Source organism: Colobus angolensis, unplaced genomic scaffold (assembly GCF_000951035.1).
Source record: "Colobus angolensis palliatus isolate OR3802 unplaced genomic scaffold, Cang.pa_1.0 Scaffold126, whole genome shotgun sequence".
NCBI classification, from domain to species: Eukaryota; Metazoa; Chordata; class Mammalia; order Primates; family Cercopithecidae; genus Colobus; species Colobus angolensis.
The window spans coordinates 1,073,807-1,080,592 of NW_012113808.1; the positions used below are offsets into that span (position 1 = coordinate 1,073,807).

Here is a 6,786-nt window from a genome sequence, read left to right on the forward strand (position 1 = left end):
GTGTCATCAGGTGACCTCCTTGCAGCAACTGCTCAGGGGTTGCCAGGGCTGCGTGACTGTTGTCCTTATGTGGCAGTCAGTACCCACAGTCTGCTTCCTGCTGTGGCCATGGCAGCAACAGTGGCCATAGCATAGAGGAGAGGGGATGTGGTAAAGGTCGGTGAGATGGCATTTAATCCATTCTTCAGAAATTGGTAGAACTTGGACAGGCGGGCCTGAGGAAGAGCAGCTTTCTAACCAAATGGTCTGATGCAAACCAAAGCACAAAGGTCACAATGAGGATGGTTTGTACCCAGGGCTTTGGTGATGTGCTGTCACTGGTGACAGCTGGTGAAGGCCAGAAAGAGCTGCTATCTAAAGTAATAACAAAAACAGAGACACCCAACCGGAGGGTCTGTGAAAGAGGAGGAGGTCAGCAGAGGGGCACAGGGTGATTGTAGAGGAGGAGGCCTGCCGAGGGATGCAGGGTGATTGAGGAGGGGGAGGCTGGCAGAGGGGGGCAGGGTGACTGAGGAGGGGGAGGCTGGCAGAGGGGGCAGACTGATTGAGGAGGGGGAGGCCAGCGGGGGGGGTAGGGTGACTGAGGAGGGGGAGGCCAGTGTGGGGAGGGCAGGGTGATTGAGGAGGGGGAGGCTGGCGGGGGGTGGGGCAGGGTGATTGGAGAGGGGAAGGCCAGCTGGTAGGGGAGAAAGGCAGGGTGATTGAGGAAGGGGAGGCTGGCAGAGGGGGGGCAGGGTGATTGAGGACGGGGAGGCCAGCAGAGGGGTGCAGGGTGATTGGAGAGGGAGTAACCTGGAGTTGGGAAGACCAGGCACACCAGATAGACAATTAGACCTGGAGTATGCTAGTGGCAGTGGAAGAGGAAAGAAAAGGATGGCATACTTTAAGACCATTGCAAGCATGACATAACTTTTTCCTTGAGTAGACCTGCAGTATGAAGCCATGAACTGAATTATTAATACAACATGACATTTGGGGGCCGACTTGTAGGCAAGATGCCCTCCTCCATCCACTTCTCATTCATTTAAAAAGGATTAACTGAAGGCTCCCCTGAGGCTCTGGCCAGTGGTTTTCATGGACCCAAAGGTGGGGAGCCACCTGAGAGGGAAGGCTGTCCTCCCTTACTTCTCATCTTGCAGAAACTTCACAGACAGCTGTTTTCACTTTTCTGTATTTGTTCCCATTCTTCATAACATCTTGGTATTTTGATATATTTCAGGTTAATGGCATTCAAGAACATAAATTCAAGCGGATAATATAATGAAAATACTACTATCTCCATAAGTCAGTCTTTTTAACTGCCTAAAGTTTTAACCAAGTCCCAGAGCTTTGGCTAATGATGAAAGAGGTAACAGAACAAACTCAAGTCTCTCGTCGAGCAGATGGAGCTGGTGGATCCCAGGACACTCCCCAAGGGAGCCAGGGATGACCATCTACGGATCTCAAAGTGGCGACATTTGCAAACCAGGACCCAGGAGCCCATTTAACAAATGTCAGAGCAGCCTGCAGAGAGGAATGGAAGGAAGAAACATGCATTCCACATCTGGGAGTGTTTAGAAGTTGGAAACCGATCATTTAGAAGAAGAGAGGAATTCCCTTTACTTCTCAATCAATAAATCATTGCCACATAGTTTAATAGCCTCCTCTCCGTTGGCCTCTTATTTTTAAATCTCCCTCATCCTCCCTCTCTCTCTAGCTGCATTTATACACGGTTATTAAACCAAAGATTTATATGAGTTTAAAGCCATTTCCACATGTATAATGTGGAAATGTTGGCATTATTCTTTCCAGAACACCAAAATTTATGTGAGGTCAAACTATAAAGGAGACAAACTGTCTCTTTTGTGCCTGCCCTCCCTCTGGAAGAGCTCTTTTGGGCGGAGGTGATCATGAGGACTTCCTGGAGGAGGGGGCATTTGAGCCAGGTCTTAAGGACAGGATTACTGTAGTTGGAGATAACCAGGTAGGAATTCCAGGTGAAGGGAAAAAAGAGTAAATAACTGATTCTAGAGTTATTTACAGGTATACCTTGTCTTATTGCATTTCACTTTATTGTGCTTCACAGATACTATGTTTTTTACAAATTGAAGATTCACGGCAACCCTGTATCGAATGAGTCTATCGGTGCCATTTTCCCAACAGCATATGCTCGCTTTGTGTCTCTGTCAGCATTTTTTGTCAATAAGGTCTTTTTAAAATAATGTATGTCCTTTTTTTAAAGACATAATATCATTGCACACTTAAGAGGCTACAGTATAGTGCAAACACAGCTTTGATAAGCTCTGGGGAACCACAACATTTGTGTGACTTGCTTTATTGTGATATCTGCTTTATTGCAGTGATCTGGAACTGAACTTGAATTATCTCTGAGGTATGCCTGTATATTTTTATAGAGGCTAATAATCTTAAAGGCCTGTCTAAATGTAAACATTCAGGTAGGTAGAAGATGTTTATTGTTTCTGAGAAGTTGTTTAGTATTTTTCACAGAGCAGTTAAGCCTGTTGTCTTTGATAAGTATGGTATAGACAGAAAGAAGGGTCCAGTTTTGAGTCTCATGTGAGTCACGTGGTTTTGCCCAGAGAAGACAATTCTGTTCCAGGCTGTAGGTGCAGAAAGTACCCCAGACCCAGCGTCACTTGCCTTGGTGACAAATCAGTGTCTCAGGGAAAACTCTCCCTACAGTTGGAAAAATAGCCCAAAATATTCAAAGCACACTTTATGCCCAGAGCAGTTTGGAACATCATCTCGTCTTCCTTTACTTGCGCCGGCCCTCCGTTGTCTTGCCCATGAACACTGCTCTCCAGTTACGCAGTGACTCCCCTAAAGAAACCAAAGCTCACTCTCACGCATTCCCATGCTGTACCGGTGCCGGGGGTCGGGGGAGCAGAGAACAGTCCCATTGCAGGGCAGCATCTGGAATAACCAGCCACAGATGCAGGCATGAGTCATCGTCCTCTGGGAGCCTCGCCTGCATCCCTGCTGAAGGCCCACGCAGGGCAGGCCAGCTTGATCTACTGCCCATTGCCCTGCCAGGGCTCAAGGCGTCAGAAGATTTCCCTCCCCAGGCTGCTATGTGTTTGCCACAGCGCACGGCACTTCACCAGCAGTTTGGCAATGGGCTCACGCGATGTTGGAGCTGGTCTCTCAGCTGTAAGAAGCAGGCTAGGGCGCTGCCTGTGGCTTCTCCATGGCCTTGCAGGACATCTCTATGGAGGAGGACAGGCTCACAGATGACTGTTTTGAGACAGCAAGTTCACTGGACACCCATTTGTACCAAGGGCATACTTGGCATTCAGCTGTGTAGCAGGCACTTTGGGATGGGTGACAGAAAAAGAACCCTGCCCTTATCTTCAGCTAAGGTAAAAGACCTGAAATAGCCATAGGGACCTGAGGGACCGTACATGCACTGAGGGACCGTACATGCACTGAGGGACCGTACATGCACTGAGGGACCATACATGCAGGCAGACATGACAAATACAACAGTTGTAAGTGTCGAGTGGACACAGAGTCAGGGAGGCTGGGGTGGCTGGTGTGTGCTGAGGGAGGGGTCTTCGCATATGTCACCTCTGTCATTTGACGCTACCCTAGAACGTGGATAGTTACCCCATCTTAAAGAGGAAGAAACTGAGGCCCAGACAGGTATTTAGCAGATTTTTGTGAGCCATACATCACCCCTTCGGCCACCTCTGCGGTGGGCAGGCGAGTGATGACGGCGCTCCACCTCCAACACACATCACTTCACTGTCTCAGGGCCTTTCTCCAAAGCCTTTGGGTCTCGTCAGCCTCCAGGGGTGTGCGAGGGCAACCTTCAACCATGGGGAATAGGAGTTGAGTCAACAGATAAAGATCCCAGCCTCCCGTTCTTTGGGGGGGGCAATTCTGAGGGGCTTGTAACACGGTTCACAGGGAGTGCCCCATGTGACTGATCTCCAGTAGCCCACAGGGGCAGTGGGCTCACTGACACATAATTGTTTGATTTTTCCTACTTCCCATCCCTCATTCCGGCTTCCCTGGCTCACTTCCCAAATTAACTACACATATCCAAGTCCATATCATAGTCTCCGCTTTTAGGGTAGCCCAAAGTAAGATAACAGGCTAAGGTGCTTATTTAATGTCATCTATGAGGCTGCAAAGTGTCTGAACCAGGACATAAACAAACCTAGGGCTTCTGCCTCCCATGAAGGTTCTCTGTGCCTTGTGTGACCCTGTCTCCCTGGAGGGGAAATTTCCCAAGAGTGCTGAGTTTTTTTTTTTTTTTTTTGAGACAGAGTCTCGCTCTGTTGCCCAGGCTGGAGTGCAGTGGCGCGATCTCGGCTCTGCCTCCCAGGTTCACGCCATTCTCCTGCCTCAGCCTTCCGAGTAGCTGGGACTACAGGCATCCCCCACCACGCCTGGCTAATTTTTTGTATTTTTAGTAGAGAAGGGGTTTCACTGTGTTAGCCAGGATGGTCTCGATCTCCTGACCTCGTGATCTGCCCGCCTCGGCCTCTCAAAGTGCTGGGATTACAGGTGTGAGCCACTATGCCCAGCCGAGTGCTGAGTTTTGAGTCAGACCTTGAAGAAAGTAATGGATGTCACTGGCACGGGAGAAAGAGACAGTGTTCTGGGCAGCATGAAAGACCTGATCAAAGACACAGAAGAGAGACCCAGAAAGCTTTGAAAAGGACAGCAAGAGGCAGGCTCCCTGGATGTTGGCTGCACAGAGGTGAGGGGAGGAGTTGAAGGATGAGACAGTGACTGCTCCACTCTTACCAAAGTCACCCGCAGCTCCTGAGTCATGAAATGACATGACACTAACAATATCTGGGATATGATGAGGTGGTGCAGTGCAGAAAATGGATTTGAGTAGGCTGGGACTCAAAGGCAGTGACGCTGGCTCTTGTCCTTATGAACAGTTGTCCACCAGGCCATTCTGATTTCCTATGAGGCAGCGAAGGGTACCCTGGACACAAGTTGTGTTTTAAGGCGTCCTTGTTTGTGCTCCTGGATTGCTGGAGGCTCCGGTCTGGTAACCTGTCCGTGAGTCATGACAGGGAGCAACGCTGTATTCAAGGGTGGTGACATGTTACCCTAGAACACTGGTATAGTTACCCCCATCTTAAAGAGGAAGAAATGGAGGCACAGACAGGTACTTAGCAGAAGATTTTCGTGAGCCACACCTTACCTTTGAGCCTACCTCTGTGGTGGGTAGGTGGGTGATGGCAGTGCCCCACTTCAAGCACACCCCACTTCCCTGTCTTGGGCCTTTCCACCAAAACATTTGAATCTTGTCAGTCTCCAGCCCTCTCAGGGAAGACCCCAGGGCAACTTTCAGCCATAGGGAAAGGGAGTTGAGTCAATGGATAAAGATCCCAGCCTCCTATCCCACCAATTTCAGAGTGTGGTCTCGGGACCAGTAGACCAGCATCATTTGGAAACTTGTTAAAAACAAAAGTTCTTGACCAGGCACGGTGGCTTATGCCTGGAATTCCAGTGCTTTGGGAGGTGGAGGTGGGAGGATCGCATGAGTTTGAGACCCATGTGGGCAACATAGCAAGACCCTGACTCTATTAAAAAGAAAAAGAAAAAAAAAGGTTCTTGGTCCCTGCTGGGGACCTACTGAATCAGAAACTTTTAGGGTGGCGCCCTGAACTCTGATTTAACAAGGCCACTCTGCCATGCTTGAGCTTCGGAAGCACAGCTCGAGGATATGAACGTCTCTGTCAGTGTGTTCTACTTTAGCTGCTGTTTTCATCCTGTTGTTCCTAGTCCTAAAGTACTCCTTTAAGCCAAGCTGGGAAAGAAAACAGAAGTTAGTTCTTTGATAGCAGGTTCTCATTAAAACATAGACAAAACATCTAATAGAAAAATGTCTGACTAATGGACGACATCTGACTAATGTGATTTCACAGTGCCTGTTGCAGAGGAGATGCTCAATAATGTCAATTTCACTTTTCTAAGCAGGGAGATAAGATAAAACATGAGAATATGGTAAGCAAATGCCAAAGAAACAAATATATAATTAATTATTTTAAACAATAAAGTGAATTTCTACTGGAAGACACCAGAAAGACATGAGTAGAACAGACAGCATTTTCCTGTTGTTGTGCTCTGTGAACAGCCAGGAATGCAGACAGAAGGGGAACACCGTCATTCTGTCTTTGAGGGTGAACAGGTTGGGCTCAAACAGGGTGTGACAGTTTTCTTGTAGAGGTTTATTTCTCTTCCTCGAGACCAGCCGGCCTTGCTGTCTCTCTCTCTCAATACATTTTTTTTGTTTGTTTTTTAGAGACAGGGTCTTGCTTTGTCACCCACGCTAGAGTGCAATGACATGATCATAGCTCACTGTAGCCTCAAACTCATGGGCTCAGGCAATCTTCCTGCCTCAGTCTCCCGAGTAGCTAGGAGTACAGGTGTGTGCCACCATACCTGGCTAATTATTTTATTTTATTTTTGTAGAGATGGGGTCTCACTATGTTGTCCCGGCAGGCCTCAAACTCCTGGCCTCAAGCCATACTCCTGCCTTGGCCTTTCAAAGCTCTGGGATTAATAGTTTTTTTAAATGGGACTATTCTAGGGAGAAGAGTTCCAGGGCCATGACTGTTAGCCAAGATGTCAGACATGTAATGGGAATGTTGGCCATCAATTTGGGTATTTGATTGTTACACTGAAAACTTAGTGCTATGTTTGACTTGACTTCCAAACGAGTGACTTGGAAACTTTAATACATCGTGCCGTTAGGGTCAGTTTTTAATATCATTATTATTATATCCAATGGTTAACCTTAGACACATCAATCCAATG

General features: G+C 47.9%; 1 long non-coding RNA gene across 1 annotated transcript; it reads right to left on the minus strand.

Moving 5' to 3' along the window:
- Positions 1-1,279: 1,279 nt before the first annotated feature.
- On the minus strand, positions 1,280-5,476 carry LOC105505477. Its single transcript, XR_001000752.1, has 3 exons — positions 5,168-5,476; positions 4,756-5,016; positions 1,280-1,503 (listed from the first exon to the last, which is right to left on the minus strand). It is a non-coding gene; the product is annotated as an uncharacterized LOC105505477 (long non-coding RNA).
- Positions 5,477-6,786: the final 1,310 nt, after the last annotated feature.